Source organism: Xyrauchen texanus, chromosome 7, assembly GCF_025860055.1.
Source record: "Xyrauchen texanus isolate HMW12.3.18 chromosome 7, RBS_HiC_50CHRs, whole genome shotgun sequence".
Lineage (NCBI taxonomy): Eukaryota > Metazoa > Chordata > Actinopteri > Cypriniformes > Catostomidae > Xyrauchen > Xyrauchen texanus.
Window position 1 is genome coordinate 17,208,255 of NC_068282.1, and position 24,413 is coordinate 17,232,667.

Consider the following 24,413-nt stretch of genomic DNA (forward strand, 5'->3'; position numbering starts at 1 on the left):
AGTCCCAAAGAGAGCATCTTTAATCAGCATCCAGAGCTGGAGATGAAAGATCTCGATTGTATCCTTTATGTCTCAGTCAGGTCTTTAGCTGAACACTTACACATACTGTACCTACCGACACACATTTTGACCCTACATAAACACAAGCATCACATATTCACTAATTAAAACACAAAACTAAAAAGACAAACTGACAAGACACAAAGAGACACTCAAACCAATGTAATCTCATGAGTATTCATAGGTATTGCCACTTAAGTGTGGTTCTGGCACATTGTGGCAGGGTGGAGGGCGGGGCCGGGTCGTGATCCTACACATCCGGTCCCGTATTTGGCTAATCAAGTCTCCGAAAGGGATAAAGGTCGACTGCAGATGATCGCGCAGGAGACAGAGATCGTTTACGGACATGTCCGTCATGTGTGTGTTTGTCTTATAAGTTTATCATTAAAACTATTATTTATATTGTCAAGCCGGTTCTCGGCTCCTCCTTTCCATTGATCACTTTACACACATGTATGTTTGCATAGATTATTGATAGCATCTACAGCAAGAACATACTTTAGAGATGAAAAATTCAGTTTTCAATTATTCATTACTTAATCATTAATTTATATTTTATATTTCAATGTTTATCCAAACACACTGTACATAATTGTGTGTGTGTGTGTGTTGTAAGTGTTAAAAGTACAGAACAAATACGTACGAACAATAATCAGGCTGTTCAAACAAAATCAAATAGATGCACAATGCACAATATATGTGTAACAATACCATGACACATATGCTTCAATGTTAAGGGTAGCTACTAACGGGGTCATGTATTGATCTTTCTGATTGAAGACAGGAAAATCTCAGTCAAAACAACTAACCTGTGTCACACTGTTTCATGTCCTCCATTAAATGGAAAAATACATCACAAAGTACCCTAACCTTTTCAATCAAACCTATATTACACACGGCTCATTGAAGACAGAACTACACTAGACTGCCTGGTCTGAGGTAACATTATAAACCTAGAAATAATTCAGCCACCTGTGACCTTGTCCAATTGGCAGGATGTAACTTAAAATTTTGTTTCTCCTTGAGTCAGAATTTGATGGAGAGCTGAGTGATTGTAGACTCGATTGTAGAACGATAAAAAGAAAGTCCTTGTGCTGCTGCTCTGTGAAAAAAAGCCTAAGCCAATGTCATATATAATCACATGCATCAGGTTTTGTTTCATTGTGCCAGCAACAGAGTATTGTAGAAAACTGTCATAATATATCAATGCATTTTTTCACAATGAATTTGATATACACAATATATACAAGACATTAATACATTTTAAATTTGGCCATAAAGTTCCCTAAAGATCGTGTCATTAGACTTTTTTGCAACCCATCCTTGTCTCATGACTCGCAAGTATAACAGATTTAAGAAGTTTTAATAGTGTCTCTAATTTATAATGTAGCAAAAATGGTTAAAAAAGTTCATGTAAACTTTAACTAGTGGCTGTAAAAGTTTATATTTTCCATGTATTACAATGTTGAAGTATTCTTATTTGAGTTTTTATTAAGTTTATTAATAAAGTTTATAAAACATAATTTAAAAACAGTTTTTACTGTATTTTACTTATTGTATTAAAGGTGTTGTAAGTTTTTTTTTTTTTCATGGAAAGGTATGCAAAATTTGTTCCTACTCCCTGAAAGACATTACTGAAATAAGTGTCATGAGATATCTTACCTGTCTCTGCACATTCTCATTGTATTGTAGTTATTGGCGAATTATTGAGGTTTACTGACATTTTTATGCCATGTTGTTCATAACAGTTTTTCTATCAGGAAGACTCGCAGACTTGAGTGAAATTTAAGATGACATTTCTTTGATGAATATAAAACTGAAAAGTAATGTCTCTCTTTGGCGTAGGCCCCGTCTGGCGGTTCGAAGTAGTTGTACTCGGAACCGTCATATCCTGCCGGAGATAGGAGGCAGGGGCGAGGAGCCTACCCCCTTGCAGGACAGGACTCAACTGGTGGTGGTGGGGTGGTGGAGGTTGCTGTGTTAGCACACTGAAACAGCAATGTGATAGATTGTGAGCAGACTTATAAAGGAATGGCTTACATGTGATTGGCTGGGAATTACCCTGCTAATGGTGCAATGATGTACAGCTGCTAGTCTTCCCGCTAGAACTACGCTGCGCTTACATTTATTTGAGGGCACTATTTTGCTGCTGTTGTTTTTAACAACCGTCGGTCTCAATCAAGCTAATTTGGGGTGCTTCTAAAACGGAAGGCTGCAGCCTAGTTAGGCTGTTCCCTTCCTAGACCAGTCTTTCTGAGGCTGTAGGCTAGACTCATCCTCAGCATTTAGCACTAGAGAAGGTCTAGTAATTGTGCGTGGCAAACCATATGCTTAGACCCATGTGATATTTTACTTTGTTTAGAAAACCCATTTATATCAGAAAATGAGAAATATGTCCTTAATCTTAATTAATTTTTGAAATTTAGTTTTATTCACATAGCTAAATTCACTTTTAGTCACTTTATATTTAATTTTTTTAATAATTTATATATAAACCCTTTCAAATATGAAAAAAAAATTACCTTATACTTGTAAAAACTATAAAACTTTTAAAGCTTTTTCAATTCATGTAATTGTCCTTTTATAAAAAAAAAAAAAAATTCTTTATTTTTTGTGTGTACTTTGTATCTTCTACTTTATTGTATTTTCTAAACTACTTGCATTTTAAATATAAGTATTGTCATTGCTGCAAATGCAAAATAAAAAGCAAGTTGTGTCATAAAAGTTTCCGCCTCCGCGGTCACGCAATTCATTTTCCACACTTTTTAAAAATTATTTGGAGATGTGAAAATGATTGTGGTGATTGAAGGCCACAAAGGATACATCCGATGCATCCTCCAAAATATGGCAAATTTAGGCTGCGAAGCGAGGCTGTCTTCCAGGGGTCCTCACAATTGAGACGACATTGGATGGTGCTTGATGACATAGCAGCTGAGATATCCAGCCTAACGAGGCTGCAGCATTCCGATTGAGGAGTGCAGGGTATTGGAAAGAGAGGGCATGGTTAATTCAACGGCTTAGTGCCTTGAATGGCTAAAATCACTTACAGCATCTTAAAACATTTTGAATCTAATTGGCTACACTGGCTTTTTAGAGGAATTATTATTCCTCTGATTAAAAATATAGATATTTTTTAAACCATTTTAGAGCAAATGCATAAATATATACACTCATTGAGCACTCATTAGGAACACCTGTACACCTACTTATCCATGTGGTTGTCAAATCAGGCAATTGTGTGGCAGCAATGCAATGCATATAACCACGCAGATACAGGTCAGAAGCTTCAGTTAATGTTCACGTCACCCTTAGAATAGGGGTTTGAGTGTTTCAGTAACTGCTGAACTCCTTGGATTTTCAAGCACAATAGTCTCTAGAGTTTACTCAGAATGTTGCAAAAAAAATACATCCAGTGAGCGGCAGTTCTACAAACGGAAACACCTTGTTGATGTGTGAACGGAGAATGGCCAGACAGGTTTGAGCTGACAGAAAGGCTACGGTAACTCAAATAACTGCTCTGTACAATTGTAGTGAGCAGAATAGCATCGCGTAAAGAACAACATGTCGAAACTTGAGGCAGATGGGCTACAACAGCAGAAAACCACGTCGGGCATTTTATTAGGACCATAATGTTCCTAATAATGTGCTCAGTGAGTGCTTCTTGTCAAATGGCTGTAAAATATGGAGATGTACTTGTTTAAGTAATATTGCTCAGCCCTGTTTGCTCTAACACAGAAGTTGTTGGCCTCAGAGTTTGAACACAATATATGTTACAGGTTTGCAGTTTTATATTAACTGAAACTAAAAGATTTCCACTTGGCTGTGTGTGTGTGTGTGTGTGTGTGTGTGTGTGTGTGTGTGTGTGTGTGTGTGTGTGTGTGTGTGTGTGTGATAGAAAGAGAGAGAGAGAAGCAGACAATTTTGGCAGAGTCTGATTGGAGCTGGCAAGATGTATTCCTACATAATTAATAGTGTGAGGTATAAGACAGGGCGGCATGGTGTTTTACTCTTGAGGAGATAGTGACAAGGTTTTTTGGCACAAGGTTGTCATTCTATGCCAGAAAAATGCTTGCTTACAAATGTGTGTGGTTTTGTTTATTAGTGCGTGTAAAGGGTTTAAAGGGAAAGGAGGCGGCAAGAACAGGCTTGATAATATAAATAAAAGTTTAATATAAAACTGGATCAAAAAGACAAACACACACATGTGTCGGACAGCTGCCGGTAAATCTCTCTCTCTGTCACACTGCCATCTCTGGTCAGCCTTTATCCCTTTACACCAGCATGACGTACACCCCCCCCCCTTTTTGTCCTGCCCCGTCTGCTGGCAGGTCATCCCCGCCTTCCTGAATATGGGAGGGAAACAACAATAATATTTAAAAACAGTGGGTACTCACATTAACAGTGAAGTCAAATTTAAAAGAGAGGGAAAGACCAACATGGAGTGGCAGTGGCAGAGACAGAGGAGAGAGAAGAAAAAAAAACGTATTAGCTGGTTCTCCGATATGCCGTAGCTTGGTCCTCGGCCACTCCACCATCTAATGGATGACAGTTGCGCCTCCCTGGGCGGATTGGAGGCAGTACTGGCCCCTGGCGGACGGACCACCCCGCCACGTTTTTGGTGGACAGTAGGGGTCTCCCCCGCCCTCTGCAGCGGTAACCATTCCAGGTGGTTGGTTGGGAGCCCCTCCTCCCCTCGCGGTCGGTGGCCGTTCCTCTGCTTCCAGGTGGCCGGCACCTCTGTCCTCTGGCGGATGGCTGTGGCTGTTCCTATGGAATGGAAGGTAACAGCGAGAACTCCACTATGGCGCATCCCTCCTCCTTCCCAATTTTCGACACCAGTGTAAAGGTATAAGGGAAAGGCGGAGGCGAGAACCGGCTTGACAATTTAAATAATAGTTTAATATAAAACTGTGTAGCATCACGACACAGCCCCGCCCTCCGCCCTGCCACAGTGCAGTCATGTATAATTTGCCCAACAGACATTACAAGTTCCCTGAAACGCAATTAAGACAGCAACACAATAATATATTTTTACACGTAAATGGCCCGGTGTCAAGCGGCAGAGGTAATAAATAATAACCTACATTTCTACGCAGATCCTGGTTGGATACGATAATGACATTGGGTGGATCTCCCACTGCAGTGGCGGCTCCTCCAATGTTGGTGAAGATTACCTCGGAAATCAGGACATGCCTGGGGTCCAGGTTAAGCACCTCACATAATCTAGAACATATAGGACATCACAAAAGCAATTATTTTAAATGTCAAAAACATATGCATAATATGACATTCTGAGTGGTCTCCTGATGTTTTTCTTGAAACCATCAGAGTCAAATTAATGTAAAATCGGGCAATTGTGAGCATAGCTCAAATTGAGAGTAATTAGTGATGCTTGGTTAAGCAAGACTAATACTTGAGTTTAGGGGTTTTCAAAACTATTTGCTGTGCTATAAATTTTTTTAAGCAGATAAATCACAATAAATCACTAAATTCTAAATCTAGGTTAATCAGCTATTTTTGCCTGCTAAACAATAAAATGGTGTGAAAAATCCCATATACTAACATTTAGGGAGGGATATAAGCTATATCTAAGAACAAGAATATCATAGACATTGATTTGGTGAAGGATTTTTTTTACTTGGACCAATTAGCAACCACATACCAATGCCTTGGCAACACCAAACAACAACAACCACAGCAACAAGTTTTACACAACCAAGCACCACAAACTTTTTCTTCATGAAAATTTAAAATCTAGACTTATTCAGTGACAGCTGTAATTGTTAATTAAAAAATAGAGACAGGGGAGGGCTTAATGTATCAACAGCTCAAGCTTATGCTGAGGTACACAAAATCCCAGGTTTCTTATTAATGCTGGATTTCAAGCAAATCAAAGAATAAGCAAATATGTTTTCACATGAAATCAGCATGGAACAAACACCTGCACAAGAAAATTGCCTCTTAACAAAAAGCTGAAATCTCTCATTTCTGTAATTCATTCTTCACTCTGTGTGTGTGTGTGTGTGTGTGTGTGTGTGTGTGTCTTGTGTTTCTACCTCCGAAGCTCCAAAAGAATTTGAAGCAATTGTTGGCACATGATCAAACAAGAAGTCATTTCTCACCAGCAACGTGAAGAGAACACTGAGGCAGCACCAAACATTTTAGTGCCAATATGAGAAATATAGATTTCCTTCATTCTACCAGACTTGTTATTTTTATACGCTGATCAGCCACAACATTAAAACCACTCGTAGGTGAAGTGAATAACATTGATTATATTGTTACAATGGCACCTGACAAGGGATGGGATTTCAAGGAAGGCAAGTGAGGCAGTGTGATTCTCTAGGCAACATTCAGCTGGGAAACCTTGGCTCCTGGCATTCATGTAGATGTTACTTTGACACGTATCACCTACCTAAAGATTGTGGCAGACCATGTACACCCCTTCATGGCAATGGTATTCCCTAATGGCAGTGGCCTATTTCAGCAATATAATGTGCCCTGCCACACTGCAAAAATTGTTCAGGAATGATTTGAGGAACATGACAAAGAGTGTTGACTTGGCCTCCAAATTCCCCAGATCTCAATCCTATTGAGCATCTATAGGATGTGCTGGGCCAACAAGTCTGAACCATGGAGGTCCCCTTTCACAACTTAAAGGATTTAAAGGATCTGCTGCTAATGTCTTGGAGTCCATGCCTTGATGGGTCAGAGCTGTTTTGGCAGCACAAGGGGACCTACACACTATTAAAAATTTAGTTTTGATGTTGTATCTATGTAAGTTCCATATAGGATGAATAAGCATTATCACATGATCAGGAGTGCTGTTGTTCTGAATATCAACACAATATTTATTCGGCCATAGACATGAAGCTGATATTCAGTACAATAGCACACATGCAATTGGTAGTATTGCTTTAATACAAAACAGATCTTTAGACAAGAAGTTAATATTAATTAACGTACATTTTAGACACAGTTATAGGCCAGTTATTGTTAAATTGTCTTATTTTTGCTTTGCTGCTGAAAATAGTTGTACATCAAGATACAAAACGTATAAAAGGCTCAGGAGCACAAATATATTGTGCAGGTAATGATGAATCATACTGAGAGGTAAAGTGCAAAGGTGAAAAGATAATACTTTAAGTCACCAAAGTGGCATAAAACTGATCACAAATTATAGTCAGGACATTGATGATATAAAAAAACAGTACCAGCACTATTTGAAAAAAGTCAGTTTTGATCAAATCTAGACAGGCCCATTTCCAACAGCCATCACTCCAACACCTTATCCTTGAGTACTCATGCTTGAGCAATCAAGAAAAGATTAGAGTGGGCAAAGAAACACACACATTGGACAACAGATAATTGGAAAAGAGTGTTATGGATCTTAATCCCATTGAGCTTTATTGGGATCAGCTAGACTGTAAGGTGCGTGAGAAGTGCCCAACAAGACAGCCACATCTATGGCAAGTGTTACAGGAAGCGTGGGGTGAAATGTCATTGGAGTATCTGGACAAACCTGACAGCTCTGCCAAGAATCTGCAAAGCTGTCATTGCTGCACGTGGAGGATTTTTTTATGAGAACTCTTTGAAGTAGTTTAAGAAGTTCAGAACAAGTTGTAAGAGTAATTTTTCACGTTATTAATGTCCTGACTATACACTGTGATCAGCCACTTTAGTGAATAAAAGTACAAATTTATTTCCATCTGTATGTTATTCCAAAAATTTGGCAGCCAGTGTAGATGAAATAAGATTAAAAAGAGCAAGTAGGTAAAAAGTTTCAAACATGGCGACATGACTATATATTTCCTCATTAAATTCAATTTATTTAATAGATTTTTGATATAGCCCTATTGTCCCTCAACCAACATTCATAAAAGGTAAAATGGTGGAATGAGCTTGTAGTTGCAAGTAATTTGGAACTATCATTGACAACAAGTTGTGTTTTGATGCACATGCTGTGGCATTATTCAAGAAAGGCCAGCAGTAGATACATTGTCTATGGAGACTCTCTTCTTTTAATATCAGTAGGACTCTTATGAGCTTGTTTTATAAAACTTACATCGAATCTGTACTTTTCTTTTCTATCTGCTGTTGGTATAGTAATTTAAATTTTAAACATTGAAACACACTGAATGGTATTGTCAATCAATGTGGTAAGATCACAGGTGTTAAGCAGACTGGATTATCAAATATTTTTTAACGGTTTGTTTTACAGAAAGCCAGAACCATTCTTGGCAATCCTAACCACCCACTGTTTCATGAATTCATAGTGCTTCCTTCTGGTATTCATTATAGTATGCTTAGACTTAAAAGTAATCGGTATAGGAATTATTTTATCCCCACTGCTCTAAGACTTTTCAACTTGTAAGAAGTTTGAATATTGTGTTTTGATTTTGGTGTCATTTTATGTAATGAATGTTTTAATGTATTTGTATTATATGTTCACAAATATTTTTTATGCTGCACCAAAAATGACCCTTTGGGCTTATAATAAAGCTTGACATGACTTGACTTGACTTGACTAGAATGGATGTCTATGGACCAAAGCATTTCACAGGGTCTAAAGATTAAATGCATTTTGTAAACCTTGTATTCTTGTTAAAGACAAGTCATGTCATGTCAAGTTGTATATATATATATAGCACTTTTTAAAAAAAATATTTCAAAGCAGCTTTATAGAAAATATTGCTAAAAGAAACGTGAAAGGTGAAAATGGCAAGGGAAAACTTCCTAAGGTGTTTACCTACTTGTAACGCTTTTCGATGGGAAGGAGGACAGGAAACAGGTCTTCACCACAAGGTAAGCTTTTTTAATTCTATTTGGTTCTCACAGTATTATTATCGCACACAATACAAATGTCAAACACTGGGTTTGCTTGTCGTCTCTTCCCTCGACTGGAGGCTCTGTGTCTGCTTTTATGCCGCTCTCCTCGTGCTCACTGGAATCAGAGACAGGTGTTAGGCATAATTTAGCTCAGGTGTAAGCGCCCTTACCGCTTTCCTCTCCCAGACGGGCGCTTGACCACGCCCCCGCTGCCACACTACTATATATACATTTTTTATACAAAAATGTGTGTTATTTGAGCTATTAAATTGTACAAACTTTTAGTGGTGGGACTACGATTTAAGTTAGATGAAATTCTGGTTTCCATAATTCCTTTAAACAGCATTACACAACACTTTGTGGAAAATGGCATAAAGTCCTTTTCTGATATCAGGGATCTACAATAAGTTAGGACCAGTGTGAGAGAGTTTCAGGCCACTTGCGTGCGTCATGTGGAAAATAAAGGGTTTACTATCTATATATGGTCAAGACAGGAGTTGAAAAATTGGATATACTGTAGCTTTGTACAGTCGAGGTAAATAAGCAATTCTGTCACACTAGTCTCAGTTTAACACACATTTTAAACATGTATTACAACTCTTGTGGATATACTTATAATGTCTTGCCCCATACTTCCATTTCTAAATGCATTACTGTAAACACGAAGGTGGAGTGACTATTTGCACTAGGTGTAAATAGCACCTGCCATACAGCGCGGCTATTTGCACTGCAATATTCTAATGGAAACAAAGAAACTGAAGTTGAACTGTGTTACTGCAACGGCGTGTAGTGTGAAAAATTTGTGGATGTGCCTTTTTCATGCGGACCACCTGGGTTCGATTCTCCCTTTTGTCCTACTTTTTCCCATTCTTTTTCCTGTCTCCACTTAATATTTCCTTTAATTCTACTTATAATAATGAATAAAAATTAATATAAAAATTGATAGCCTCACAGTGATTTGGTCACGGTGATGGTTGGGGAGTTGAGAGAAAGGTTTGATCTGGGTACGATTAAACATGGTTTTACTATAGTAATATTGTAGTAACCATGTTTTTTGGCAGAAGCCATAGTTTTAATGCAATTAACCATGGTGTTACTACAGTAATAGGTGTTAATATAGTAACCATGTTTACAACAAAATACCATGGTGATACTATGGTTACAGTAATAAAACCATAGTACATTTTGTAAGGTAAGGTTAGGGTTAGGTTTCGGGTAAGGGGATGGTGTAGGGTGTCTGTGGGATAAAAAAAACCCACAATAAACACAATGCAGTGATACTGTTTGTTAGTATTTAATTAGGAGTGCAAATGGCATCTGTAACAAGTGCAGGAGGAGGCAGACAGGGAGTGAGGATCTACGTGCAGGCTTTATTAAACAAGAATGAAAAACATGACAAACAGGAACAAATTAAATATCCACGGTGGGAAAAACTGAAACTAAAACATTAAAAACATCGGGGGGTACATGAACTGGTTAAACACGGCAAGACAAGCAAGGCAGGCAAGACAACTACATCCAGACACATCAACGATCGACAGGAGAATGGAGAAACAGCAGGGTTTAAATACACAGGAGACATGATGATGACAAACGACAATCAGGTGAGCACAATGACACAGGGCTGGCAGTGATGAGGGCCGGGAATCATGGGAAGTGTAGTGCATGACAATTGACAAATGAGACACGGGGCAGACAACAGGGGATCGTGACAGCATCTAACACTATTTGCATTTAGAGCAAAGAAGATGCTGTGCAAGATGCAAATAGCCTCTGCCTAAAAAGAGACTTTTTAGAGTTTTATCTGATTTTAACAGGGGTGAACAGCATCATAGTGGCCACATTGTCCAGAAAGGCTGACAGAATGGCTGTTATGAGGCAGAGAATGAAAATCATGGGCCATACTCTTCCTCGTGATAACTGATATGCCTGTGTGGAGAAATACACTGATTGGATGATTGGATAAAATTTTAATCTTTACTCATGAATTTACATTACTTGACAACTAACTTGGCCAAAAGTAGATAATTCAATAGTTGGGGAAAGTTGAGCAAAAAAATAAAAAATTCTGTCATCAGAATCATCTTGATCCAAACCTGTTGAGCCACACTTGTATATAGGTGAAACAGAAAAGGAGAGGTTAGACAGAATGCTTGCTTCAGTCACCATTCCCTTTTAATTTTTTTTCTTAATCCAATGAAATTAAATGTTGACTGAGTCATACAGACAGACATATCCTATTGTGTTCCATGAAAAATAGAAATTTATACAGGTTTGGAACAACATTAGGTTATGTAAATGATGGCAGAATTTTCATTTTTGGATGAACTATCCCTTTAAGCTAAAGATCTGTTGCCTTTGTTTATGAACCTTTTTATGAAATACAATTAGAAACACAATTCTCTAGTGTAAAGGAGAGATAGATTTAACAGTGCTTCAAAGAACAAAAACAGGTCGCCAAAAACAAATGTTCAAAAGTGAGTTTTAATGAGGATTTCAGTCAAAAAAAAGGGCACAGATCCAGTGTTTTTGCTCATTTCAGCTTCAGAGCCACAGAATATTCAAGCATGAAATGAAAAGAATTTAAAAAAAATAGACCTGAACAGTAAGAGCCTGTCGCTATGGAGACATGATCAGGCTGTCTGGAATCATTCTAATCAAATGGTAAATCTCAGTATTGAGGGGGGCCTGGGTAGCTCAGCGAGTATTGATGCTAACTACCACCCCTGGATTCGCGAGTTTGAATCCAGGGTGTGCTGAGTGACTCCAGCCAGGTCTCCTAAGGAAACAAATTGGCTGGTTGCTAGGGAAGGTAGAGTCACATGGGGTAACCTGCTTGTGCTTGTGATTAGTGGTTCTCGCTTTCAGTGGGGCATGTGGTAAGTTGTGCGTGGATCACGGAGAGTAGCATGAGCCTCCCTCTCATATGTCCCGATGTTATATTAACCTAGTTATGATTCTAACATATGAGTTATGTTAGTGTAACTGACATCCAGGATTAAATATGTATCACTGTCTTAATGTCTGCAGACCTTATGCATTAATTAATGGTGTATAGTATGTTGCAATAAAATGGTAAAAATACTATTTTTACCATACTTTGGTGTAAAACTGTACAAATTCCTAGACCACCATAAAACATGCAAATAGGCTGTGAAGAGGAACAAAGGAAGATTTCTCCCGCTAAAAGTTGGCACCTATGATTGGTAATTTTACAAAAGATGGGTGTGAACTGATTTGGCCTTAAGAGACCTCTGCTCAAGAATATCTGGGCTCATTCCCTTTGAGATGGACACTTTCCTGACATTCTGGCAACTTTTACTTTGTTCAAACATCCCGCGGACAACCGATCTCCAGAAGAATCCAACGAACACTTCAGCTCACAAACTCCCAGAGAATCTCCTTGGTCTACTCGCATCCGGACTCTTGTTCAGCACCAAAGCCAATGCAAGTAACCGTTTTATAGATCTCTAGATGCGTCATTAAGTTTTGACCCCTTTCTTTTAAGGTAATTTTGTTTCTCTGATGGTTCTCAAAGGTTGTAGTTAACTGTTTGTAAATCTTGCCATTCTTTGCCCTTCTCTCTCAATTTCGTACTTTTCGGTATTTTGTATATATATTCTTTGCTAAAGTTTAGTTGTATTTACCTGTAGTTTCATTTATTAAACCCATTATATCCATATATACATATATATGTATTTCCCTTTTAGGCTGATTTAAATATGTATAATTAGTCATAACATGGTCTGATTAAATTCCCTTTTAGATTCCCTTAGATAGATTTCCCTTGTGAGGCAATTTGTTACAGTTCTATGAAGACAATATGTCAAAGAATTCAAAATCCTCAGACTCTGTAGACATTAAAAGACAGTTGTGTGCTCAAGCTGACACCCCTGACAGGGACGCAGAACAGGGACTCAGGTTGGATGGTGCGGCGGGAGAAATCCAGCATCAGCTGTCCAGTATTTCGTAGATGCTGGTGAAGGTCATTGTGGACTTGGAGGATCTTGCTGTAATACATCTAACTATTATGGAGATATATGTGTTGGTTACATAAATAAGGGACATCGAGAAAGGGATCAATTATCTGAAGTCATCAGGGAGGGAATTAGCTGCTAACCCGTTAGCGATCAAGGTGAATTTCCAGAACGTTTGGGAAAAACTAGAGGATTTGGAGAATCGTAATCAGCGAAACAATGTCCGAATTGTTGAAATCCCTGAGAATGAAGAGGGCTGAGTTTAACGCTCAATGGAAAGGAGGAGGCAAGAACCGACTTGATGACATAAATCATATTTTAATGGTTAACATGTCCGTAAACGATCTCTCTCTCCCGCACTATCCTCCGCAGTCGGCCTTTATCCCTCTCGGAGGCTTAATTAGCCTGAAAAGGGACCGGGTGTGTAGAATCATGACCCGGCCCCGCCCTCCACCCTGCCACACTGAGATATGGTGAAATTCCTAGACAAGCTCTTTCTGAGTCTGCTCGACATAACAGGCCATAAGTTGGAAATCAAGTGTGCTCACAGGGAACAGGCTCTGAGACCCGCGGCAGGAGACAGGCCCCGATAAATTCTGGCCAAATTTATGAGATCATCCGATAAAGATCTTGTGTTTATGCGAGTTGAGGAGTAAAGGAAAGCTTTCTTGGAAGAACCACAGCATTTTCTTGTTCCCAGACTTTGCGAATTCAACAAGAGAGAAATGTGATCGAATCATTTCTTACATCAACAGAAGGTCGCTTTTCTCTGATGTTTCCGGACAAACTGAGAATAGATACTAAGGATGGACGTAGAGAATTTACCTGCCCACAGCATGTAAATTATGTCCTTCATAAAAACAGTGGAGTGAGTAAGCCATTTGATGATTTTCATGTTGTTGCTTAGTGAACCTGATTCACTGACCATACACTGGTTCCACCTAGTGGCTGGAGTTTGTTTTGTGGAATATCTCTTGCAGGACATTGGAGTGAATGGGTCTTTTGTTGCACTTATGTTTCTGCCGAATGGGCCGGCTACTGAATATTCGTTTGACTGTCCTAAGAACTGAACAGCCCTTTTTTTCTGTTTTGCTGGTTCCGCTAGGATAAATCTACAAAAGTTTTTGTGTTTATTCAGTTGGCTGGAGTTTGTTTTATAGACTATATAGACTATTTTTTGCTGTGTAATTCTGTCTCAAAAAATTTGAATAGAAGCATCGGACTTGAGCAATCTGATGGCAGATTATTTTTCTTCACGGGGAAATTCAGGGGTTGTTTGTTGCACGATTGGGTAATATGTTCTTAACAATTTTATTTTTGACACACAATCTCTTTTTTCTAATATGTCAAAATGTCAAATGTTAATATTACGTGGATCTCCACCTGGAATGTGAATGGGTTGGGGCACCCCATAAAAAGAAGGAAGGTTATTTCTTTTCTTAAACATAAGACATTTTATGTTGAGTTTCTTCAAGAAACGCATCTTACCACGCAAGAAGCTGAAACATTTGGGATGATATGGGGTGGACACATTTTCTTTAGTGCTGGCTCAAGTAAGAGCAGGGGAGTCATTACGTTGATAAGTAAACATCTACAATTCAAATGTATCAAACAGATTAAAGATAAATTAGGAAGAGTCATTATTGTTTTAGCAGAAATTCAGGGGCAAAGGTTGATTTTGGCTAATATGTACGCACCTAATGCTGATGATCAGGGCTTTAATTATAAATCTTGATGGAAGGCTGTAAGCCGCTGGCACCCCTCATGATATAATATTTGGAGGAGACTTTAATCTATTGATGGACTCAGTCCTTGATCATAGTGAAGCAAAAGTGTGTAAGCCCCCTAGAGCAACATTGATGCTTCACAGGATGTGTAAAAAATCTTGGTTACAGATATTTGGAGACTTTTGAACCCATCTGGTAGGGACTATACATTTTTTTTAATCAGTCCATAAGATTTATTCTAGAATAGATTTTTTTTAAACCTGGTGAGTTTAAAGGTGTTGCCACATTCGGAGAAAAATAAATCATGTAGTTGGCGGTTTAATTTATCCCTTTTGCAAAATCCTGAATTCCAACAAATGTTAAAGGCTGAAATAAATGTTTATATGGAGACCAACTGGTCCTCAGTATCCTCTGTGGGCATGGCTTAGGAGGCACTTAAGTTAGTACTTAGGGGCCGGATCATATAGTATGCCTCTTTCATCAAAAAATCCAAAGTGTGAGAACTTGTGGAGTTGGAAGAGAATATAAAAGATGCAGAGGCAGAGCTGAAGCGCCGAATGTCGTCAGATGGCCTCAGAGAATTGACCCATTTGAAATACAGATATAATACTATTTTGTCACGGAAGGTGGAGTTTTTGTTATTCAGGGCAAGACATACTTTGAGTGGGTGGACATAGCAGGGAAGCTCTTGGCTAGATATATAAAGTAGAGAGTCTTTTTCTACCATTCCCTCAGTGAAATCTGCTGGTGGTGGTAAAATATTTACCTAGGCCATTGATATTAATAATGCTTTTAAAGAATTCTATCTTGATCTCTACAGTTCTACATCTCCGTCTACTGATGAAGATATTAGAAACTTTGTGGAACCATTAGAACACCCTAAACTGACGACTGAGCAAAACAATTATCTTGATTCTGAGATCACCTTGGAGGAGATTGAAGAGATAATTAAGGTCTTGCCTACAGGCAAGGCTCCGGGGCCAGATGGCTTTGAATTTTTAGATCTTATGAATTTTTTAGATCCTATGCTACAGAACTGGCTCCACTTTTGTTAGAAGTTTATACAGAATCATTAAAGAATGGAAAGCTTCCGCCAACCATAACACAAGCCCGGATCAATCTGATTCTTAAAAAGGACAAAGATCCAAGTAAGTGTAAGAGTTACCGTCAAATTTCCCTGATCCAGCTAGATGTAAAAATATTGTCAAAAATTTTGGCTAACCGATTAAGTAAAGTTATGACATCTCTTATACATATAGATCAGGTGGGGTTTATTTGGGGCCATAGCTCTTCTGACAACATTAGGCATTTCATCAATATCATGTGTTCAGTGGTGAATGATCAGACAATGGTCAATGGTCATTGACATCTCACTTGACACCGAAAAGGCATTCGATATGGTAGAATGGGATTATTTATTTAAGATTTTGGAAATATACAGGTTCAGGAATACTTTTACTAGATGGATTAAGTTGCTTTATAGACATCTGGTAGCGGCAGTACAAACAAATTGATTAATTTCAGATTATTTTACTCTAGATAGGGTCTTTCCCCATTATTGTTCTGTCTTGCCCCTGGAACCATTAGCAGCTGCAATAAGAAAGGAAGATGATTTTCCAAGGGTGGTGGCGGGAGGGATGGCGCATAAACTTTTGCTTCATGCAGATTATATTTTATTATTTGTCTCTGACCACCACAATAGATCTATGCCTTGCCTCCACAGAATTATTCATTCCTTTTCTAAATTCTCAGGATACAGAGTCAGTCGGTCTAAATCTGAAGATTTGCCTCTGATAGCGTATTGTCCAGTAACGGCTTTTCAGCTGGGCACCTTCCATTGGCCTAAACAGGGCAAGTATTTGGGCATTTTATTCCCCAGCAAAACTTTTTTATTTAGAGTTAATTTTGACCCCTTAATAAAAAGGTTTCGAGCGATGTGGACAGGTGGGCTTCATTACATTTATCTATGATTGGGAAAGTTAATGTTATTAAAATTAACAATTACAATAAACCTGCTACAATCTCTCCCTGTAGATGTCCCCCTCTCGTATTTCAAGCAATTTGATAGCATAGCGAAGTCCTTCGTTTGGAATGGCCACAGCAACAATGGAAGTTTCTCAAAGTTACCTCTCAAAAAATTGTTCACGAGTCCACGACATGAAAATATGGTCTTGGACTTGGACTCGAGACAAGTCCGGTCTCAAGTACTACAACACTGGTAAATTTAGAGGGGGGAATTCACTAAGAATGAAGCAACAACAGGTGCGATCCAATCGACCAATAGTGGTCTGCGATGAGGACTTCACACGTTATTCAGCCATCTTAAGTGAGATCCAATTCAAAGGGAGTGTACATGTTCAGTTGGTAGGGCACTCCAAATTGCATTGGGAATAAGTGTAAATAGATATATCACTTTACAGGAAGTGGAGAGGGAATTTTGACCAGCAGTCATTGCGAACAATCAGAGCACTGATGTGGTTATGTCAAAAAGGGTTTTGAAATATTGCCTTTTTAATTAAGCCTAATTCACCTCAGGTGTGCTTTCTATGGGTTGTGCATGAGTGCAAAGCACACAAGATGTGACTTACATAATTTTCATTACACTATGTAAAATAACGGTTAAGACACATTTTATATAATAATCAACTAACATTTTTTACATTAAACAGCAACAGTCATTTAACCTACAAGTTACAAGTCTGGAGATATATATTGATTAAATAAATAACAAATAGTTTTAATACGAATGCATATTGCATTTATATGTATTTACACAAGTATATTCCCTGCATCCGAAATAGCATACTGTCAGAGAATACTATACTGTATTTGATAAAGAACACACTTCTCGGCAGGTAAAAACAATACATTCTTTAAGTATGCATGCAAGTAGTATGAATAGATTCCACACATACCTCATCCAGGGACATGGGTAATTTACCACTGTAAGTAATGAATGACATATACTCACATTTCTGAAATTAAGTAGTTTTTCACAGGAATTGTACACGGGAATACATACTTGTACTTTTACTTGAGTACATTTTAAGTGCTTTAATTGTACTTTTAATATGCTATTTTCCCACCGTCTGTGTTCACTACTTCCCTGTACTGATTTTATTTTTATCCATCAACATAATTAGCTAGGTAGAGTCTTGTGACTTCTGTCAAATCAAATCACACTGAATGGCAGCTGCAGATTGGCGCAAACTGTTATGGATGTGGAGGATGCCTCAAAAATAGTTCAACACCTGAACATCATGGCCAAACCTGAAAGGGCTTTTCAAAGTGAAAAAGGCCAATTGCTTGATAGTGTAATGTGAGTTTAACTTGCTTAAGCCAGATATCAGCATTAATCCTGCCTCTAATTTTAAGAAACATATTGAGGTAAATGTCATATTTCTACTAACTAGATTCTTTGCCTATAATTCAGCCTGTAATTTAGCTATCTATATCTGAGATTATTGGGTTGATGTGAGAGATGAATGCTATGTTATCAATAGGGCTGGGCGATAAAACAATCTTGATGTTTATCTGAAAAAAAGAGAGAGAAAGAGAAAAAGAGAAAGAGGTCCTTGATATTGATGATACATTTTTGAGTAATTTTCTATACTTAGCCTATGTTCTACATCTAGACCAGGGGTGTTCATTACATCGACCATGATAGCAAGACAATCAATGGTTGGTTGATCTAGATAAAATATAAAAGATTTAATTTTTATTTGCTAATGTCTGTAGCTGCGTGCTGTTTGATTGGCAGGCAGCTAATATTTGTGCGCTTTACATGCACGTGTGCTTCAAGTGCACTAATGCGGGTATGCGACTAAATGATCAAATACACTTCATAATTCTGTCAATGCCCATTTTGGTGATTCATTAATGTAAACGCAGTTGGTTTGGTCTAAAGTGAATGTAAACAGTGGGACAAAAAGCGTATTTGCATAAACATGTTGGACTTGAAATGTGCACGTAACCGAATAAGAGCACTGTCTAGTAAGCTATGTCATAAAAAGGCTATTAATCAAACAACAGTAACAAGGAAACAAGAAAACCACTCACTACTTCTGGATGAATAATTTAGTAGCTTTAAAAATATTAATATTATAGAATAAAACAGTGATGTTTTTAATAACAATATTTTTTATAATATTGTTACTTTTTTTATAATGCAGACCCCTGATGTAGAGAGCATGTTAATTTGTATTGTAAATTACCAGGAAAGTAGAGATCCCTGATAGAAAAGTTTCAAACTTTGTAGAGCAATACTTCAGGTAGAACATTCCACCAGTCACAAACTTCAGAAAATTTTACATCATGCTTTAGAATGAGAACACAACTATTTCTGGGCTTAAAAGATACAAGAACTAAATCAATGTGGAACATTGTATCTCAAAAGGAGGACAATGTGGCCCCCTATGTGCTACTTAAAGAAATAGTTCAATCAAAAATGAAAACGCTCTTATCATTTACTCACCCTCATGCCATCCCAGATGTCTATGACTTTCTTTCTTCAGCAGAACACAAATTATGATTTTTAGAAGAATACTTCAGCTCTGTAATTCCATACAATACAAATGAATGGATGCCAAAATGTTGACGCTCCAAAAACCACATAAAGGCAGCACAAAAGTAATCCATATGACTCCAGTTTTTAAATCCATGTCTTCAGAAGAGATATGATAGGTGTGGGTGAGATAAAGATCAATATTTAAGTCAAATTTTGCTAGACATTCTTCAAAAGAAGAAAGTGAGAGTTAAAATGGAGATTGACAGAGCAGGGAGGAGATTTATAGTAAAACTCTGCCCCCTCTGCCCCCTCTATTGTGTGGGACATGATGCGCCAAGTGACCCTGCTTTTTAGTAGGGTTTTTTTTTTTTTTTTGCTTTACCTGCATTGTTTTGAATGCAATTGTTTTATGAAAATGTTTTATGCGCAACAGTAACTCTCTGTCGAAATTATGGGAAATTTAGACATTAACATACAATTAACAAATAATTCATACAATTAGGCATTGTATTGAAAATAATTTTTTCATATTTTAATTTCTGTAATCATGTCACCTTTTTATTTTTTCCATCAGATTCATGCAGTGTTTACAGTACCATAGATAAGTGATGTATTTTAAAAGTTGTCAGTCACAAACACAGATAAAATCCTATATTTTAAATTTTTTTCTATCAAACAGCCATAAAAGGGAATGTAAATTACGGTATATGTGCTACATTTTTAAATTGCAGCATGGAGTTTTTATTATAAAGGGGCATAGCTTTCGCAACTCAGTTCTCAGTACTCATTACTCAGGAGTACTTTTAAATGAGCTACTCTTTTACTCTTACTTGAGTCATTTTTAGGACAGGTAAATTTACTCTACTCAAACTACATTTTTTAGTACTCTTTCCACCCCTGCCCCTGACTATATATGACGTATACTTGATGTAATTGTTATGCAGGGTGAGGAAACAGGACAAGACAGACGAGAGGTGCGGATCCAAATGCGTTTTTTAATGACTTTAACACATAAGAAATAAAAGGTAAACACAAAGGAAAGTCCACGATGGGAAAAACTGGAAACTTGAACACAATGAAACAGATTAAACACGATGAAACAAAACACAAACAAAACTAAGAACTCGGGTAGGGAACACGGACCAGGCTAGGAAACATACAAGAAACGAACGACAATCGACAGAGACTCAACAAAGAACCAGGGTTTAAATACACAGACAAAGTGGAGACAGAACGAGACACAGGTGGAAACAATGATGAGTGCAGGCAGTGAGGGAGGCCGGGAATTGTGGGAAATGTAGTTTTAGACAAGGACAGTGAAACACGGGGCGGACAACAAAGAAAACATGACATGGAGCGTGAACGGTGGCGGGTGAAAAGGAAAACACGGAGCAGACAAGGAACCAAGACAAGAAAGTGAATAGAGAAACATAGAACACAAGACAACAGTGAACATGACAGAATAAAAGAAACTACAAAAAGACTACAAAACCAAAACAGGAATTAAACTAAACTTCACGATGACAGTACAAAACAAAAGACAACAGGGAACATAACATAACCCCCCCTCAAAAGGACCGGATTCCAGACGGTCCTAACAAAAAAACAGAAATACCAAAAACACAAAATTACCAAGGAGTGAGGGGGTAGACCGGGGGAGAAAACAGATAGATGAAAGGGGGAACAAGGGACACAGAGACCATCCAAGGAGGCACAAGGGACAAAAAGGCAGTCCATGGGGGCACAAGGGGCAATTAGGCAGTTTATGGGGGTACAAGGGACAATTGGGCAGTCCACGGAGGCACAAAGGGAAAAGAGAAAGTTCACGGGGGCACAAAGGGAAAGGAGTCAGTCCATGGGGGCACAAGGGGCAATTAGGCAGTCTACGGGGGCACAAAGGGACAGGTTTAGGAGGCCAGGGAGGTATTGATCGGGCCTGGACAGGTTTAGATGGCCTGGGGGCTGGCCAGAAGGCAAGGGCCGGTTCAGGGGACCTAGGAGGAGGAGTGGCCACTGGGGAGGCCGGCGGAACCGCGTGAAGCGGAGCCAAGGAGGACCTCTGAGGTGGAGCCGAGGGAGGCTCGGGAGGCGAAGCCGAGGGAGGTGATGGCTTAGAAGGCTCAGAAGGCGGAGCTGAGGGAGGCTGAGAAGGTGGAGCTGAAGGAGGCTCAGGAGGCGGAGCCGAGGTAGGCGGCGCCATAGGAGGCTTTAGGAGCGGAGACCTGGAAGGTTCTGGAGTCTCTGGGGGCGGAGCCGTAGGAGGCTCGGGAAGCAGAGCCGTAGGAGGCTCGGGAGGCTCTGAGGGTGGAGCCGTCGGAGGCTCGGGTGGCTCGAGAGGCGGAGCCATAGGAGGCGAGGGAGGTGGCGCCATAGAAGGTTTCAGAGGCGGAGACCTGGAAGGCTCTGGAGGCGGAGCTGAGGGAGGTGGCGCCGTAGAAGGTTTCAGAGGCGGAGGCCTGGAAGGCTCTGGAGGCGGAGCCAAGGGGGGCTCAGGAGACGGAGCCGTAGGAGGCTCAGGGGGCGGAGCCGTAGGAGGCGGAGCCATAGGAGGCTCGAGAGGCGGAGCCGTAGGAGGCTTGAGAGGCGGAGCCGTAGAAGGCTCGAGGGGCGGAGCTCTAATAGGCTCTGGAGTATCTGGGAGCAGGGCCGTAGGAGGCTCTGGGGGCGGAGCCGTAGGAGGCTCTGGGGGCGGAGCCGTAGGGAGGCTCAGAAGGCGGGCCGTAGAAGGCCTCGGAGTCTCTGGGAGAGGAGCCGTAGCAGGCTCGAGAGGTGGAGCCGTAGGATGCTCGAGAGGCGGAGCCGTAGGAGGCTCGAGAGGCGGAGCCGTAGGAGGCCTGGAAGGCTCGGGAGGCGGAGCCGTAGGAGGCTCGGTAAACGGAGCCGTGGAAGGCTCGAGAGGCGGAGCCCTGGGTGGCTCGAGAGGCCTGGAAGGCGGAGCCCTGGCAGGCTCGAGAGGCTTGAGGGGCGGAGCCCTGGCAGGCTCGAGAGGCTTGAGGGGCGGAGCCCTGGCAGGCTCGAGAGGCTTGAGGGGCGGAGCCCTGGCAGGCTCGAGAGGCTTGAGAGGTGGAGCTCTGGGAGGCTCGAGAGGATTGAGGGGTGGAGCCCTGGGAGGCTCGAGAGGCTTGAGGGGCGGAGCCCTGGGAGGCTCGAGAGGCTTGAGAGGTGGAGCCCTGGAAGGCTCGGGGGGCGGAGCTCTGGAAAGCTTGGGAGGCGGAGCTCTGGAAAGCTCAGGAGGCGGGGCTCTGGAAAGCTCGGGAAACTCGGAAGCCGGAGCTCTGTAAAGCTCGGGAAACTCGGAAGGCGGAGCTCTGGAAAGCTCGGGAAACTCGGAAGGCGGAGCTCTGGAAAGCTCGGGAAACTCAGAAGGCGGAGCTCTGGAAAGCTCGGGAAACTCAGAAGTCGGAGCTCTGGAAAGCTCGGGAGGAGGAGCCCTGGAAGACTCGAGAGACTTTAGAGACTTGGGAGACGGAGCCCTAGAAGGCTCGAGAGGCTTGAGAGGCGGAGCTCTGGAAAGCTCGGAGGGCGGAGCTCTGGAAAGCTCGGGAACCTCGGAAGGTGGAGCTCTGGAAGGCTCGGAAGGCGGAGCTCTGTAAAGCTCGGAAGGCGGAGCTCTGGAAAGCTCGGAGGGCGGAGCTCTGGAAAGCTCGGGAACCTCGGAAGGCGGAGCTCTGGTAAGCTCGGGGGGTGCTGGCTCTCGGACGGTCGTGGCTACTGGCGCTGGCTCTTGGACGGTCATGGCTACTGGCGCAGGCTCTTGGACGGTCAGGGCTACTGGCGCAGGCTCTTGGACAGTCGAGGCTGCAGGTGCTGGTTCAGGGACGGTCGAGGCTGCAGGCGCTGGCTCACGGACATCTGAGGCTACAGGCGCTGGCTCAGGGACGGTGGAGGCTACAGGCGCTGGCTCAGGGACAGTCGAGGCTACAGGCGCTGGCTCAGGGACATCTGAGGCTACTAGCGCTGGCTCGGGGACAGCCGAGGACTCAGGCTCGCTCACAGTGACATGCGTGGGCTCTAGCTCCCTATGCGTGGGCTCCGCCCCTCGAGCCGTAGAAGGCTCGAGGGGCGGAGCTCTAGTAGACTCTGGAGTATCTGGGAGCAGGGCCGTAGGAGGCTCTGGGGGCGGAGCCGTAGGAGGCTCTGGGGGCGGAGCCGTAGGAGGCTCGGGAGTCTCTGGGAGAGGAGCCGTAGCAGGCTCGAGAGGTGGAGCCGTAGGATGCTCGAGAGGCGGAGCCGTAGGAGGCTCAAGAGGCGGAGCCGTAGGAGGCCTGGAAGGCTCGGGAGGCGGAGCCGTAGGAGGCTCGGGAAACGGAGCCGTGGAAGGCTCGAGAGGCGGAGCCCTGGGTGGCTCGAGAGGCCTGGAAGGCGGAGCCCTGGCAGGCTCGAGAGGCTTGAGGGGCGGAGCCCTGGCAGGCTCGAGAGGCTTGAGGGGCGGAGCCCTGGCAGGCTCGAGAGGCTTGAGGGGCGGAGCCCTGGCAGGCTCGAGAGGCTTGAGGGGCGGAGCCCTGGCAGGCTCGAGAGGCTTGAGAGGTGGAGCTCTGGGAGGCTCGAGAGGATTGAGGGGCGGAGCCCTGGGAGGCTCGAGAGGCTTGAGAGGTGGAGGCCTGGAAGGCTCGGGGGGCGGAGCTCTGGAAAGCTTGGGAGGTGGAGCTCTGGAAAGCTCGGGAGGCGGGGCTCTGGAAAGCCCAGGAGGCGGGGCTCTGGAAAGCTCAGAAGGCGGAGCTCTGGAAAGCTCGGGACACTCGGAAGGCGGAGCTCTGGAAAGCTCGGGAAACTCGGAAGGCGGAGCTCTGGAAAGCTCGGGGAAACTCAGAAGGCGGAGCTCTGGAAAGCTCGGGAAACTCGGAAGGCGCAGCTCTGGAAAGCTCGGGAGGAGGAGCCCTGGAAGACTCGAGAGACTTTAGAGACTTGGGAGGCGGAGCCCTAGAAGGCTCGAGAGGCTTGAGGCAGAGCTCTGGAAAGCTCGGAGGGCGGAGCTCTGGAAAGCTCGGAGGGCGGAGCTCTGGAAAGCTCGGGAACCTCGGAAGGTGGAGCTCTGGAAGGCTCGGAAGGCGGAGCTCTGGAAAGCTCGGAAGGTGGAGCTCTGGAAAGCTCGGAAGGCGGAGCTCTGGAAAGCTCGGGAACCTCGGAAGGCGGAGCTCTGGTAAGCTGGGGGGGTGCTGGCTCTCGGACGGTCGTGGCTACTGGCGCTGGCTCTTGGACGGTCATGGCTACTGGCGCAGGCTCTTGGACGGTCAGGGCTACTGGCGCAGGCTCTTGGACAGTCGAGGCTGCAGGTGCTGGTTCAGGGACAGTCGAGGCTGCAGGCGCTGGCTC

General features: G+C 42.1%; 1 pseudogene; it reads right to left on the minus strand.

Annotated features, from left to right (window-relative positions):
* LOC127646599 (P protein-like) overlaps positions 1 to 24,413 on the minus strand; it is a 259,274-nt pseudogene that overhangs the window by 157,387 nt on the left and 77,474 nt on the right.